Source organism: Atractosteus spatula, unplaced genomic scaffold (assembly GCF_055471065.1).
Source record: "Atractosteus spatula isolate fAtrSpa1 unplaced genomic scaffold, fAtrSpa1.hap1 Scaffold_9, whole genome shotgun sequence".
NCBI lineage: Eukaryota > Metazoa > Chordata > Actinopteri > Semionotiformes > Lepisosteidae > Atractosteus > Atractosteus spatula.
In genome coordinates this window covers 304799-321856 of record NW_028296923.1, presented here as the reverse complement: position 1 = coordinate 321856, position 17058 = coordinate 304799, and the positions used below count along the sequence as shown (strand labels likewise).

The 17058-nt window shown below is 43.6% G+C and overlaps 1 long non-coding RNA gene across 1 annotated transcript; it reads left to right on the top strand.

The window, feature by feature from the left end:
* The first annotated feature begins 8365 nt into the window (after nt 1-8365).
* LOC148804747 (uncharacterized) lies at nt 8366-16768 on the top strand. Its single transcript, XR_016090717.1, has 2 exons — nt 8366-8625; nt 9506-16768. It is a non-coding gene; the product is annotated as an uncharacterized LOC148804747 (long non-coding RNA).
* The last annotated feature ends 290 nt before the right edge of the window (nt 16769-17058 follow it).

Here is a 17058-nt window from a genome sequence, read left to right as displayed (position 1 = left end):
TTTAGTGGTTACATATTTTGACAAAGGCTAAACTTTTAGCTTCAGTAACGCGTACATATCTCCCCTTTTTATAAAATGACATGGTTGAAAACTGTTCCAGAGCCACTGTTGTTTCATCAGTGAAAAGTACATCATGAAATGCCTCTCCTTGTTCAATCCACTGGAAAAAAGAAAAGGAGCATAAAGCGTCTGATGGTCATAAACAATATTCATTTAGGAACAGCATCAGAGATATGTTTTTAACTGCACTGCATCGGAGAGAATACCATAGTGTGTTTTTTTTTTACTCCCTGGCGGAAACTGGCTTCCATAAGAATCAGTATGGCTCAGAGATTAAATAAAACTTCACTCGCACCAAACAAATGTATATTTCTAAATATCACAACATGATCGAATTTAAGTCATTTTAATAACAATGAATAGTCACCTAGGCGTTACAATATAAACATTTATATTGATTTAAATCGCGTTTTGATTTAAATCTCAAACGTGGGTTTAAATATATGTGTTTTTTGATTCACAATAATAATAATAATAATAATAAACTTTATTTTATATAGCGCCTTTAAAGGTGGCTTCTCAAAGCACTTTACAGGATGACAATAACAATAAATAAGAAGACTACAACAAAGAAGATTTCACAAGATAGGACATAATTATAATTACAACAATACAACAATAACAATAGAGGAGACCGTGGAAGGTGGTATTAAGAAGAGCAGAGGGGTGAAGAATGGAACCAGTTAAGTAAAGACTTTTCTGAAGAAGAAGGTTTTGAGTCTGGATTTGAAGGAGTTTAGAGAAGGTGACTCTCTAATATCCTTGGGCAAAGAGTTCCAGAGCTTGGGGGCATAGCAGGAGAAGGCCCTGTCGCCCATACAATGTAGACGGGCTTGGGGGACAGTAAGGAGGACAGAATTTGAAGAGCGGAGGTTGCGAGGTGGGGAGTAGGGCGATAAAAGTTCAGACAGGTATTGAGGTGCCAAGCCATGTAAAGCCTTATAGGTGAGCATGAGGATTTTAAAGTCTACGCGGAATTTGACTGGAAGCCAGTGCAAGGACTCCAGGATAGGAGTAATGTGAACACTTGCACTAGACCTGGTCAGGATTCTGGCTGCTGAATTTTGGACATACTGCAGCTTGTTCAGAGTAGATTTAGATACCCCAGGGAGTAGAGCATTGCAGTAGTCAATTCGAGAGAATACAAATATGTTGATCAGCTTTTCAGCCACAGTTAATGATAGCATAGGGCGTAGTCTTGCGATATTTCTAAGGTGAAAAAAAGATGTTTTGACAGTAAGCTGTACATGTGGGTCGAATGTTAAGCCAGAATCGAATATAACCCCAAGGTTTTTCAATTTTGATTGAAGCTCAAGTACAGAGCCATCTACAGACAGGGTTACAGGACTGGCTTTACGAAGTTGATGGGGGGTACCAATAAGCATGACTTCAGTCTTGTCACAGTTAAGATGAAGGAAGTTTTGAGCCATCCAAATTTTTATGTCAGAGATGCAATTAGATAGAATAGAGACAGCCACATCAGTGTCGGGTTTGGTATGGATGTATATTTGAGTATTGTCAGCGTAAAAATGAAAGCTGAGGCCATGTGATCTTAAAAGCTGACCAAGTGGGAACATGTAAATGCTGAAGAGCAAGGGGCCCAGTACTGAGCCCTGGGGGACACCAGACTTGACAAGACCAATTTCAGACCTGTACCCATTGAGAGAGACAAAGTGACAGCGATCAGTGAGGTAAGACTTAAGCCATTTGAGGGCAGTGTCAGAGACTCCAAACACAGTCTCAAGACGAGAAAGTAAGATGTTATGGTCAACAGTGTCAAAGGCAGCACTGAGATCAAGAAGGATGAGTATAGAAAGAGAACCAGAATCAGAAGCTATTAGGAGATCATTGGTGACTTTGACTAGGGTGGTTTCTGTGCTGTGAAGTTGACGGAAGCCAGATTTGAGGGGTTCGAAAAGGTTGTTTGTCATGAGGTGGTTATGTAACTGAAGTGTGACAGCACGTTCTAGAATTTTAGAGAGAAAGGGTAAGTTGGAGATGGGGCGGAAGTTGTTAAGATTGTCGAGAGCCATGTTAGGCTTCTTTGGCACGGGGGTAATAGCAGCAGTTTTGAGGACCGTTGGTACAATGCCGGTGCTCAAGGATTCATGTATTATATTGAGGACAATGGGACAGAGAGAAGAGAAACAGGACTGGAATAAAGTGGTGGGAATGGGATCTAAAATAGATGTGGTGGGTTTCATGCACGTAACTAGTTTGTTTAGGGATGCTGAGTCAAGAAGAGAGTAGCTGGAGAGATGGGAACCAGAGAAGTTGGATGAGGAGGGAGGAGGTATGGAAATTATATCCGTAGTGGAGAGAATGTGATGCCGGATGTTGTCAATCTTAGAACTAAAGAAATCTAAGAATGTGTTGCAAAGTTGTGATGAGGCAGGTAATGTGGTAGGGCAGTTTGGCTTGAGCAGTCTGTTGATGGTGGAGAAAAGATGTCTGGGGTTGTTTTGGTGATTTTCAATGATGTGAGAGAAGTAGGTGGATCTAGCAGACTCTATAGTAACCTTATAATCAGATAAGTAATCTCTCCAGGCCTGATAATGTACATTTAGGCCAGAAAGTCACCACCTACGCTCAAGTTTGCGAGAGGCTGCCTTCATGAATCGCAGATGGTCATTGTACCAGGGGGCAGGGCGAGAGAAGGAGATGGTTCGAGTTTTTAAAGGGGCAAAGGTGTCGAGAGTAGATAAAAGAGCATTGTCAAGTAACTGTATTTTGTCCTCTAGAGGGTCAGAGGAAGAGAAACAGGATAAGGAGGACAGAACAGAATTTGCAAACCTTGGGTGATCAATTGATCGCCAGTTGTGGAAATTTACAGAGCGTGGGGAGGAGGTGTTAGAAACAGGTAATTCCAGATTGAAGAGAATGGCTAAGTGGTCAGAGAGGCCTAGATCAAGGGGAGAGCAGTGGGAGACAAAGGAGTCATTTGCAATAATTAGATCTAAGGTGTGTCCTTTGTTATGTGTAGGGGTACAAAGTAAGGTCAAAGCATCCCAAAAGAGAAAGGAAGTCTTTAGCCAGACTGGAAGAGGTTGAATCAATGTGTATATTAAAGTCCCCTAGAATAAGGATCCTTTTAAATTTAAGGGATAAGAATGAGAGAAAATCAGCAAACTCACCTAAGAAGACTCCACTGGGTTTGGGTGGTCTGTAAACTGTGGCAATAATAGTAGATTGGGGGATAGAAACATTTAAAACAAGACACTCAAAAGAAGAGGGAGGAGGTATAGTTATAGGACTTAAATGTAAAAAAGGTTGTAAATAACAATGATGCCCCCGCCTCTGCCTGAAAGACGCGGAAGGTAAAACAAACCATATCCAGGAGGAACTAGTTGGTTGAACAGGAGTCCATCGTTTTGTTTGTGCCATGTTTTGGTTAAACACAGAAGGTCCAGTTGTTTTTCTTTGATAATGTCACATAAAAGAAGAGCCTTGCTGTTAACGGAGCGGGTGTTGAGTAGCGCTGATCTGGCCAGTCTCGGGGATGCAGGGGGAAGCGGAGTGCGGTCCAGGTGCGGTAGTGAGAGGAGATTTTTTAGATCGGCGCCGGTACGTGATGGACTTACAGACTGCGCCGAAAGGCAGGGATAGAGACTCCGCAGGCAGACGAACGAAAAAAACGGCATCCTGTGCTGCGATGGATGTAGCGAGTCGGTCGTAAAATCCCAGTAAAACGGCAGTAATCGAATGTGTCTTTGACCAGGAAGTAGCTTTGTTTTAGTTGAAGAAGTTGCAGTGCAGTGTACCTCAGAGACATGATCGATGAATCGAGACGGGAAGGAAATCCAGAGAAGGCGGTAGCAAGTGGTGAAGGTCTTCAGTTGAGTAAGTTCACAATGCAGTGGAAGTCGCATTTGTGAATTTGTAACGTGGAGCGGATAGCGTGAAGCGGATGAAAATAGATAAATTAGAAATCAGTGTAATCGAGGAGAAAAGGGAAAAAAAACTTAACTAAGTAGATAAAAATGAAAAACTGGTGAGAGGAACGGCAGCCAAATGCGCCAGCATTCCCTCTCGACCGGAACCAATGTTGAATGTTGACAAATGCAACATAAATTGATATCTTTGTCTTCTAAGTATCTTAATAAACTTTCAGCATAGCTTTCTCCCCGTTTAGATTTATTTTTCTTAACTAGTATACTTTAGATCTTTTTTTCTGAACCGGGGAAAATCTGATCATGTTTCTCTATAACAATAATAAAAAACATTATTTTACATATCCCCTTTATGTGATATCACCTTAAGGACAGCACATACAAGGGTTAATTGCACAGTGGACCGCGGAAAGAAATAAAATAGTCTTCTTTAGGTGTGAGGGCAGGAGTGGATCGAAGAAGGCATAATCAGCAAATTAGGAAAACAAAGAACAGGACAGGTGAGACGTTTATCCAGAGAGCGAGTGATCAGAAAAAGGAACAGCTGTTACGCCCAGGTTTTACGCTCTCTCTCTGCTGAATGAATAAAAGCATTTTATTAAAAACGCGTTTGTGTTTGTCTGAGTATTTACTTTGTAATCTGTGGTTTACATCTACTGTATTGCTTTGCGATGCCACTTTTAAAGGTGATATGTAAAATAAAGTTTTTTATTATTGTTATAGAGAAACATGATCAGATTTTCCCTGGTTCAGAAAAAAGACGATTAAAATCTGTAATCTTTCCACTTGTATGTCATCGGAAAATACAAGAAGTTTCTGCTTTCTGTAAGGGTGGTATCAAAAAGTAATCTAAGTGGTGAGAAGGCTGTGCTCCTCAAAGCGCTTTACAGGATAAAAACAATAACAACAATAGTGTTAAGCTGGGCAAACGATTTTTTTATAGAAATACAAAATGAGATATAATGATGTTCCGGCTAAGACATTAACGAGTACAACCCCCCTCTCTACGCTAGTGCTGGCTGTAATGAATTAAACCGGTTTCACCGGTGTTGATGTAGAAAAAGTGATTCGGTTTATGAGCAATCTAATTACTTATTCGTTTAAAACGCTATATAAAATAAAGTTTATTATTAATTTGCTGGACAGAGCAGTGAACATTATTATGGATAAGACAAAGATAACGATCCTGATCAGTTTAGAAATCTGTGTACGCTGTAAGGTTTTTACTTCTTAAACTTTTAAAGTACACGTTTCGAATAGAAAGAAATCATCTTCCTGGTACAGTATGTATAGCAAACCAGCACGTCTTTTTTCTCCAATCAGAGGGGTTAGACGCTCGGTTAAAAGCAAAGGAGATTGTCTGTTATAGTGGACATAAAAACAAGAGTTCGCTGGCATTATATCCTAGAAGACACAGACCGGCGCCAGAACGGGAGAATGCCCGCAGCGTAAAAGAAAATGCCTGATGAACTAGGGATTGGACAGTTTCCAAGTGCTTGTACAGTCGATGGAAATGTTCAAATAAATGTGCAAAAGAAATAAACAAAATAATCATTTATTTCTTTATCATATTGGGTAGCTAATGTCCTCTCTTTGCTAGTTAGTGGCTGTGTTTCTGCGTTGGGTAGCAACGGGTGACTGTTCTCAGGCAGAAGATGTAAACAGCTTAATTTTTGTGTTAAATAATTTTTTAAAATTAAAATTCATTCTATACAGCAATCGCATATTTGGGTACCGTTTCATAAAACTTTCACGCTTAAAATGTTTAGGGAGAAATGGAAGACAGGTGTGTATTTTTTCTTTAAACTACCAAGACCAGCCATACACAGTACAGTTTACGTACATACAGTAATGTTTATGTTCCTAAATTAATATCGTTTATGACCTTCAGATGTGTTATGCTCCTCTTCTTTTTATGCTCAGCTACTAAAAGTTCCCTTTAGTGGTAAAATTCCATATAAATATTCAAAACTAAGCGGATTAAAATGTGCACAGTAAAGACATTAAATGATTAAATCTTTTCACTACCAACCAATGCACCACGAGTGCTCCTGTCGGTCATTTTGGCCAGCCAATCACTTACCGCGGTGCCCTACGGTGCCCCGCGGTGGCTTGTGGGTAGATTACCGTACCGCGGGTTTGTACCACGCATTTTGAATGGCTGCATCTGTAGGAGAACATTCCCACTCGTCCTAAAGTTCCCAAAATCCAGCACTGAGCGTAAACAAAGTGTCTTAGTAGCATGGGAATGCTAACCCTAACCCTAGCTGGAGTTTGAGCAATCCAGCACTGAGCGTAAAAAGATGAGTCAAAGTAACGTCTAATCGGATTAGTTTACTTAGAGCTGGTTCAGAGTTTGCTCAAGAGTTTACCTTTTACAGATGCCCCAATAGAACGTTGGGGGTGCACGCTTCAAGGCGCCTTACAGCTGTAGGGAGTGATTAGAGACGATTCGTGGCGTGTGCTTGTTCCCATATACTGTAGCCCCGGGTTGCAGTGCTAGGATGATGTACAATACCGCTTCGGCACGTAACAGCGTTATATGCAAGTGCGGGACGTGAGGGTTTTAGTTCGTTCCTTTTGTTTTGCTCTGCTTTGCTTTGTTTTGCTTTCCATCGAGTTGGTAAGAGCGTAAATAAAAAGGCGATTCCTGCGTCTAACACTAATGTAAGAGCTATTTCAAGTGCGGCGTGGTGCAGCTTTTAAAATGCTTGTGGGCATTTCTCTGTTGTTGATTCTTTTATTGCGTCTAACAAAGTGCCATTTTCATGTCCGGACGGGGAGACTTTATCATTCCAACATGAAGCCACCCTTAAGTCCTCTGAGGCGTGTCTGTCTGCAAGGCTTGTATTTTGGAAATGTTCTTTTGAAACGGAGAAAGACTTTGCAACAGGCTTCTGCCGGTGCCTCGCGATCCACGTAAGATTGTAGCAAGAATGCAGCAGCAGTGGGGCTTGCTGTAGTTGTGGCCGAGTGGTTAAGGCAATGGACTAGAAATCCATTGGGGTCACTCTGCGCAGGTTTGAATCCTGCTGACTATGTTGTTTGCCTCCTGTCATTGTGTGCTGGCGTGAGCGAGGAAATGTGCCTTTCTGCTTTTCCTGGTGGTTTTAAAACGTGAAATCGCTTGTACCCGCTGCCTTGGAAATAAATTCTTCAGTGTCCGCGAACGGCATTTTGCAGCTGGAAGCAGATGTCGACGCTTTTTGCACTGAGCGGAAAAAAAAGTGTCTTTTTTGGAGATCCTGACAGTGAGCATTGGTGGTTCAGTGGTAGAGTTCTCGCCTGCCACATGGTAGGCCCGGGTTCGATTCCCGGCCAACACAGTGGCTTTTGCAGCGAGCGGCTCCATCACTTGCATCCCCTTGCTACTCGCAACTGAAAACCCACTGAAGCTAAGCAGGTGTGAGCCAGCTCAGTACCCGGAAGAGGGTGAGCTACAGGGAAAAACAAAGCTTCCAGCTGGAAGCGGTGTTAATGGAGCCAGCGGGGGGGCGCTTGCCCTGAGGTCTGTGCGGGTCCCAATGCCCCAGTATAGTGACGGAGACGCTGTGTTGTAAAAGGGCGCTGTCTTTTGGATGAGATGTAAAACCGAGGTCATAGCGCTCTGTGGTCATTAAAAATGACCACCAAAACCTTTGACAAAAGCTCTTGGTAATTGATGGTCTTCAATTATGCTTCTCCTTTAGGTACATTTTAAATCAGCTGAAAAATGCTGTGAAATGGGGGGGCACTTCAGGCCAGTGTAGGATTTGGGTTACAAGAACCATTAAACCGCACAGAAAGCCCGTACACTGAATTGCATGGCTTTCTATTCAAAGGAGGACAAAAGAAATTCCCTGAGTTCAATTTTTTGCAGCACAGAGAGGACCACTGTCGTGAGGCCGGTTAGCTCAGTTGGTTAGAGCGTGGTGCTAATAATGCCAAGGTTGTGGGTTTGAGCCACGTATGGGCCAGGTCATTTCCTCCTATGTTACCAAAGCTGTTAGGTTTCTTTCCGTGGTGAGATGGGTTGTCATGCAAAACTGCCACATAGTGCTGTGAAATGGAAATCTAATAAGTAAACTGAGTCTTAAAATGTAGAGAGCTATGCAAAAAGTATGTTGGTGCTTTTAGAAAATATATTTCAAGGATGTAACTGCTGTGCTGCAGTACGAGCAGATTTTTAGAAAACAGTGCGTCAACACAGTACGCACTGTTTAGGTTACTTTAGAAGACAATGTACCAAAACAATATATGCTGTCTGGGTCATTAGATTAGCCAAAAGTAACTGATAAGCTTTGAAAAACAAATCTAGTGGTGCTTCTTCTTTCGTTTTATGATGTAATCTGTTTTGTCTTAGGGAAAGGGGAAGTGTTAGAAGGGACAAAGTGCTGAGCTTTCTCTTACAGCACAACATCTTATAAAAACCCTGTACTGCTTGTAACAAATGGTGTCTCTGGTTGCACTTTGAAATAAAGACCTTACTCAGGTGAGAACTCTCTCTTGTGGCTTTCTTGATAGTTATATTTCCATGACAATTTGGGGGCTCGTCCGGGATCACAAACCTGAGCGCGGACGGATGCTGAAACTCCATCCTGGCCTGGACAATTTTAGCAAATTGGACGGACCTCGGAGGATAAACTGTTTGTCCTTCCAGAGACGTGTCTGGAGAATTCACTGCTGTCTGACGTCAGTAAGTGATCCTTTTAATGAACCTTTTGTTTTACGATTAAGAAATCTTGCTCTAATCCTGGGGCTTGAGTGAGTGAGTCTGGAACTCAAGTAAAAAGACGATTCAGAATATTTTCTGTGGTTTTGTTGCAGAGAAAGAGGAGGCCGGTGAGGATGTTCTCACGCGGGTTTGATGAGTCCAGGACTCATATAAAGAACTTATCTTAACACAGACGTGTGGTTTTTGCTCTGCGGAGTAGTTAATGTGATAAGGGTCTAAAGTAAGGCACCGATCGGTAAAAATGGGAAATGAAAATTCAAAGACGAAAACAGGACCGAGCGGTCCAGCGAAGTACATGTACAAAGAATTTGGAGGGGAATAAAGTGTCTTCCATCGTGGAGTAAGTTAGGTTTTCCAGAAAATGGTAGTTTTAGTACCAGGCAGATACAACAACTAGAAGAACAGTTAAAAGAAAAAGAGAAAAAGGGAAATAAGAAAGTCGACTGGAAGTGTTTTGTGTTGTGGAAAATTGAGGAGCAAGTTAGAGAAAGACAAAGTAAGTTAGGCAATAGTGGGAAGAAAACTGAAACGCCCATGAATATAGTGGGAAGAGAATATGGGTTAATATACTGTCAACCTTTTACTGATAATATGTCAGGATGGACAAATGAGAGATGGCCATGTGCAGGTAGTTTTCAGCCATGGGCCATACGATTATTACACGAAACGACAGATTCACTTAACCCAGAGGGAGATCCCGGGTGGGATTTTGAGTACATGTGCAGATGTGTAAGTGTGTGGGAGGAATGTGCTAAGAGGCATTATTCAGGATGGGGTAAGAAACCTGAACAGATGATGTTGAGCACTACTAAAGTGTATCCCGAATTGGATTGTCTTGCAGTAACTATTGCTCCTGTGACTACCCTTCCGTCGCCTCCACCATATGGGGAGGGCCAACCGGCTTCACCGTATAATAGGCGACGGGATGAAAGAAAGGGTGACACGGAGGGGATGCTCTCACCGTCCCGCACAAGGAGAGGAGTGCGGTATGGTGGGGGTCGCTCCGCCGATCCTTCCGCCGTTCTGTGTCCCCAGTCCATGGAGGAGGGAGAGGGGGTGCTCCACATGCCAATGATTGAATGTCCTAATCCCCGCACCGGTGATAATGAGGAACCTACTGTCCTCGTTTATCGCCCATGGAAATTAACTGAGTTGGCGGCAGTTATTGGGGAGCTGCCAAACCCCAAAACCACTGGGCGTAAGTACACGACAGCCCTGAGACGGCTGGTAGCACAAACCAGACCCACGAGTGGAGAGCTAGAGACTATTTTTATAAAGACTTTGAAGCTTGATTATGGCAATGTAAGGGGAGATGGTCAAAATGAGTTTAGCCCTGACCACCCATACAGCAGCGATGCTGGCAGTGACTATCAGACCCAGCTTAATGCCATATGTCGCAGAATAGAGGCAAAATACTCGGGGAAAGTGGATTGGGTAGTGCTGAGGCGAAGTAACCAGAAACCCGGGGAAACCTGTAATGACTTTTTGGAGAGACTGACTCCTCTCTTCAGTAATCTTAGTGGCCTGCCTGAACCCCCAGCAGGAGGGGCAGGGTCAGTTTATAAAACCCAACTCACTAACCTTTTTGTAGAGTGACTGCTTCCAGAAATAGGTGGCATGGTAAAAGCTACCTGTATCGGCTGGGACACTCCCCGATTAGCAGAAGTATGTCGCCATGTTTATCATGCTGAAAGACAGCTCACAGACAAGAGAGAGCGAAAAGCCCGAAAGGATAATCATCAGCTTCACCAGCTGCAAATGGCTCAGTTACAGTTTTACCAGGGTGAGCAGAACAGAGGGAGAGGACAGCGCACCTGGCGAGGCCAAAGAGGAAGAAGCAGAAGCCCGAGAGGGGACTTCCAGACTTGCTTCAAGTGTGGACGGAAGGGACACTGGGCTCGTGACTGCCCTGAACATAACACAGCAAAACGAAGAAGCGACGGCAACAACTGGGATCTACCACCACCCCCTCCACCTGAGGTAACCGTGAGATCACCCTGGCAGTAGGAAAAAAGGGACTGACGTTCATCGCAAGCTGAGCTAGGGCCTGAGGGCACCGAGACTTTTATCTTACCTGCCCTCTCTCCCCCGTCTCAGCTACCCAAGGTCACTTTATACATAAATTGAGACCCATATGAATTTTTAGTGGATACCGGAGCCACACACTCATTATTCAGGGACAATATCTATAGGTTCGACCCCTCCTCAAAATCCATTTTTAACAATAGGAGTAACGGGACATCCCACAAAGTCTTATTTTACTGCACCCCTGACAGTGGAATGCCAGCAGCATGGGTTTGGGCCTGGTAACCACTCCTTCCTCCTTCCTAAAGAGTGCCCTGTTAATTTGTGTGGCAGAGATTTACTCTGCAAAATGGGCCTCACCGAATCGTCTGTTCAGAACAAGGGCTTGAGCTAACCCGCAATGAAGACTGCTTGCCACACACCATGTTATTACAACACTCATCCACAGTCCCTGACTACTATTACAGCTGGGACTTAGTGCAGGATGAGGAACAAACGCCACAACTTCTTTTACAAGAAATAAAAAGACTGTGGTCAGGCCAGGGTGATTTTCAGGACGTGAGTAATTTACATTGTACAGCAGAGGTTAGTTTTAGAGGTCCAGCTGAGGAATTTGAGATGGTGTGGTTCGGTGACGGACTGTGTAGTGATAAGATAAAAAGCAATGAGTATTTAATTTCGGCAGACTTTGCAGCATTAGCTATTAACTTAACAGAAGAGCAGAAGACACTTTATCGAGCGGGAACGCACCCTCATGTTTCCCTTGCTAAAGCATCAGGTTTTCGCTGGCAGGACGTGGGCAGTTTTGTCCAACGGTGTGTTGAAAGCTGCTCGTGGTCAGCTCCAGACTCTAGGAGAGTTAAATATAATGCCACCCTCCAGGCCAGTTGGTGCCCATACTCAGCGATCCTTCAAACCTGGAGGACAGTGCATCTCACGGCTCCAGATGATCAGATGGGTGCATTATTTGTGTCTACCCCTGTTGACACTTCCCATCCCGCACTAGAGGGGGTGCCCAGCTCCCTCTGGGCGGCTCACAAATATGATGTGGGATTAATAGAGGGGGCTTCCCCGCTCGAAGTAAAACGTTGAAGACGTTGAAGTTGGGCTCAAACCTGTGGTTGAACAGCTGGTCGCCGCAGGAATTTTGATTCCCTGCCCAACATCTCCCTGTAACACTCCACTGTTCCCCGTTAAAAAGGCTGATGGGGAATCCTGGCGCCCGGTACAAGATTTAAGAGCAGTAAATACACCCATATATGCTCGAGCTCCTGTAGTTCCAAATCCAACCACTATTTTGTCATCTATCTCCGGGGACTCAAAAGTTTTTTCTGTAATAGATTTGGCAAATGCATTTTTTAGTATCCCAGTACACTCTGAGTCCCAGTTCTGGTTTGCTTTCACGTTTCAAGGGAAAAAGTATACTTGGACTCGTATGCCTCAGGGGTATGCCGAGGCTCCTACTGTATTTTCCTCTGCATTGCAGTACTGTCTCTCAGGGTTTGGTTTTAAAAACGGTAGTACACTTGTGCAGTATGTTGACGATTTGTTGATTTGCTCTCCAAGTGAAAGCGCTTGCGTTCAGGATACTAAAGATCTTTTAAATTATCTTACCAGTACTGGAAATAAAGTTTCACTATCAAAGCTGCAGCTTGTAAAAAAGAATGTATGATATTTAGGTCATGACATTTCTGCAAATTCACGCTCAATTGGCACGGAGCGAATAAGTGCGATCCAAAAAATTCCAAAACCCTGCACCAAGAAGGAAATGATGTCCTTCTTAGGTTGCACAGGTTACTGTAGGGCGTGGATACCTGGGTATGCAAAAATAGCACAGCCATTGTCTGACATGGCGCACGCCTCAGGCCTGAATATGACTGACAGACTGACTTGGACTGAAGAAGGGGAAAACGCTTTTGGTGATTTCAAGACTGCACTGATGTCTGCCCCTGCATTGGGCATTCCTGATATGACTAAGGGGTTCACTTTATGTGTTGACGAGAAGTCTGGTTTCTACAGTGCTGTCCTTTTACAAGAACACGGAGACCATCTTAAACCAGTTGCTTATTATTCTCAGCGACTTACCTCTGTAACCAGAGGCCTCCCAGCCTGCCTACGTGCTGTAGTGGCAGCAGCTGCAGCTGTCATGGCTTCTGCCTCTTTGGTTTGTTATCGTCCGCTGAAGCTTTTAGTTCCACATGCTGTGGCTTTCATCCTCCTTCAGAGTAAAACTTCACATTTCTCTTCCGCGTCTACTCTTCACTACCATCATGTCCTTTTATCTCTGCCACATGTTACTATCGAGCGATGCACAGTGTTAAACCCTGCAACCTTGTTGGCCACTCAGGACGAGGGGCGGCCATCACCTCTCAGGTAACCCCCAGGCAGGATCTCTCTTCTTCTCCCCTTCCTAACTCTGAGTTGCTCTTCTATGTTGATGGGTCAGCTCGTAAGGACCCGTCCACCGGATTGAGTCATGTTGGGTATGCAGTGGTCTCTGACCACTCCACTGTCGAGGCTGCTCGCCTCCCTTCGCATTTATCTGCCCAGGCAGCCGAACTTTTGGCTTTAACAAGGGCTTGTGTCCTGGCAACCGGAAAGTCAGTTACTATTTACACTGATAGTAGATACGCTTTTGGGGTTGTGCATGACTTCGGTACTCTCTGGAAGAATAGGGGGTTTCTCACATCACAAGGCACACCGATCCAACACTCCCTCCCGGTAAGCAATTTGCTCGAGGCTATTTTGTTGCCCAGCTCTATTGCAGTGTGCAAGTGTGCAGCACACACCCACTTGCTGGATGAGATTTCAAGAGGCAACTCCAGGGCCGATGCTGCAGCAAAGGCGGCTGCAGTATCCCCTTTTTCTTCTGCACTTTTACTTCCCCTTCTCAGCCCTGAGCCCGCAATGGCTTCACTATCTGACATGCAGGCCCTGGCCACTCCGGCTGAAAAGGCAGTCTGGAAAAAGTCTGGCTTGTTTTCTAATGGGGTCTGGCTAGGCCTGACGGGGAAACCATGTCTTCCCCGACATTTCTTCCCCTACATTGCTAAAGTGACACATGGGCGAGACCATGTGTCAAAAGGAGGGATGGTAAGTATGGTAAGTATGCAATGGGACACGAGGGGATTCACAACTTTTGCAGAGAAATTTTGTAATAAATGTCTCATTTGTGCACAAAACAATGTAGGATGAGGCACTAAAACTCAGGCCTTAGCACACCCCATCCCAGATGATCCGTTTGATCACCTTATGATGGATTTTATTGAATTAACACCATGTAACGGATACAAGTACTGCCTGGTAATCGTAGACATGTTTTCTAGATGGGTAGAAGTTTTTCCCTGTAAACACGCTGATGCTAAAAGTGTGGCTAAGCACTTGCTCCAAGATGTTATTCCCAGATGGGGAATTCCAGGAAAACTTAGAAAACTTAGATCAGGTACCCATTTTGTGAACAATGTCATTACCTTTCTCGCAGATCACATGGGCATTGATTTAAAACAGCATTGTTCGTACCACCCTCAAAGTAGTGGAGAGGTGGAACGTGTAAATGGGACCATAAAAAATAAACTAACAAAAATGATGGCTGAAACAGGAATGAATTGGTTGACGTGCCTCCCATTGCATTGGTCTTGATGTATTTAAGGGCCAGGCCACATTCCACCATAGGACTCTCGCCACACAAGGTTCTTACTGGACGCCACATGAGAATAGGGCTTCCAGAAGTAAAGGGGGAGGCCACAGACCTCACCCACTTAGATGAGTGTTTGGTAGCATATCGCCGGAAAATGTCAAAACTTGTTAGTGATATTCATAAACAGGTTAAAGCTGCGATGCCTGCACCAGACCAGGACCTCTGCCATACACTCCAGCCAGGAGACTGGATTCTGGTGAAAGACTTCAGGAGAAAGAAGTGGTGTTCACCCAGGTGGAGGGGGCCGTGCCAGGGGCTGCTGACCACTGCCAGTGCTGTGAAAGTCGAGGAAAGGGTGCCCTGGATTCACGCTTCCCACTGTAAAAAGGTCACAAACAAACTGAACAAGGCGCAGGAGTGATGTCTCCACAAGGACAGATGGGGATCACCTGCTCGGGACTGATGTGCACAGCCTTTTTCCTTTTTATGTGGAAGCCTGTCACCACCCAGAAAGAGGAAGAATCTAAACGCGAAGCCTCTTTGTATACAAACTGGCTGAATGAAACAAACCATGAATAATGTGGGGGATATGAGTAATTTGTGGTACAAATTTATAAATCATACTGTAAAGTTAAAGAAATTTAATGCATCTTGTTATGTATGTGCTTTAATGCCTCATTCTACAGCCTCACCCATGCGACTTTTTCCCCGACCAGTTGGTAGTCACATTTCTGAATGTATAAGTCTAGTGGCAGGATTTCCAAAGCCAGACCCTAGATCTTTTCCCACCTTTACCATAACATATTTAACCTACTCAAAGGGGCATCCATATGCAAAAGGCCTGAAGAAAAATAAGTCTACTACAGTAGCATTAGGCTTCGTTTCTCCCAGTGATCCAGCAGTGCCTTTTGCTATTCACTTCAATGTTGCCAGTAAAAAAGCAGAATGTCCTCCTTTGTGGGATTACCTAAAAAATCACATTACCTGGACTGCTTCTCCTGTTAAAGTAGCAGTTTACCTGCCTTCTAGGGTTAATCACTCTTATTGCTATGAAAACAAAGGTCGCGGCCCCTCAGTAGGAAAAACAGGAGGCTGTAGCGCCACGGTTACTAACCATACTTTATCTGACGGAACTATGGTTTTGATGGATTGGTATTGGCAATGTGGTGCGAAAGTCTATGATAGCCTTCCTCCCCATTGGAGAGGAGTGTGTGCTCTAGTCACATTACACCACTCCATTCTCATTGTCCCAGTAAACTCTTATTTGTTAAATTCAATGAAGCCCCTTCAGAGGGAGTCAAGGGTTAAACGCGCTCTCAGTTGGGCTGACAGATATGGTCCAGATATATCTAAAATACCAGAGGACAATAGACTATTTACTGCAGCTGAAATGATTTTTTCCTCAGGACTGAGTATTCAGGCAGTAGCTAATGCCCGCTGGTTACAAATTACTCGCTATGAAATGTACTCTTTTATTAATATCACGTTAGAAGGCTTAGACGCTTTCAAACAAGAATTAAGGAGAGTTAGATTAATGGCACTTCAGAACAGGTTCGTGCTGGACCTTCAATTGCAACATCTGGAGGAGTCTGTGCTTTAGTAGGAGACTACTGTTGTACATATATTCCATCAAATGACGATGATTACGGAAATCTTACGCTCGCTATTCAGCATTTGAAAGAACTGAAAGACAAGGTGAACAAAGAAAGAGGCATTAAAGATACACCGGCTTTTCTCTCCTGGTGAGAATCACTGTTTGGGCAAGGGGGAATGTTTTTCTTTAAGTTACTAACACCGATTATAGGGGCTGTGATACTTGTCTTCCTGTTTTTATGTTGCTGTATGACATGTATTATTCCAATGCTTTGAAATATGGTAATGAATATGTTTACGCATCAGTATATTCTGATAAAAATGCAAGAATCCAAAGTATGGGATCCTCCTGGGAATCCATATGAAGAATCTAACTTTTAACCATTTTCAAGAATAAAAAGGAGGGAATTGAAATGGAAATCTAATAAGTAAATTGATTCTTAAAATGTAGAGAGCTATGCAAAAAATATATTGGTGCTTTTAGAAAATATATTTCAAGGATGTAACTGCTGTGCTACAGTACGAGCAGATTTTTAGAAAACAGGTTACTTTAGAAGACAATGTACCAAAACAATATATGCTGTCTGGCTCATTAGATTAGCCGAAAGTAACTGATAAGCTTTGAAAAACAAATCTAGTGGTGCTTCTTCTTTTGTTTTATGATGTAATCTGTTTTGTCTTAGGGAAAGGGGAAGTGTTAGAAGGGACAAAGTGCTGAGCTTTCTCTTACAGTACAACATCTTATAAAAACCCTGTACTGCTTGTAACAAATTGAGTCTCTGGTTGCACTTTGCAAAGTGGCAGCAGGGCTCCCAATATTGCAATATTGAAATAAAGACCTTACTCAGGTGAGAACTCTCTCTTGTGGCTTCCTTGATAGGTAAATTTCCACGACAGCCGACAGACAAGAGTGTTGCGGGAGAAGAGAAAAGTGTTTGAAGATTTAAGTGTCTTAGGTGGAGCCAAAATAAACTGTGACAAATGCAAGTGGGAGGATTTCCAATGCTTAATATGGTAAAAATAAGCGGAAGTTATCTGCCGGTCCTGCACAGTCTGCCATACTTTTGTCATATAAAGTGAAACTAGGTGTCGAACTGGAGCCTCACCTTTTGCATACAGATGCAGCCATTCAAAACAAG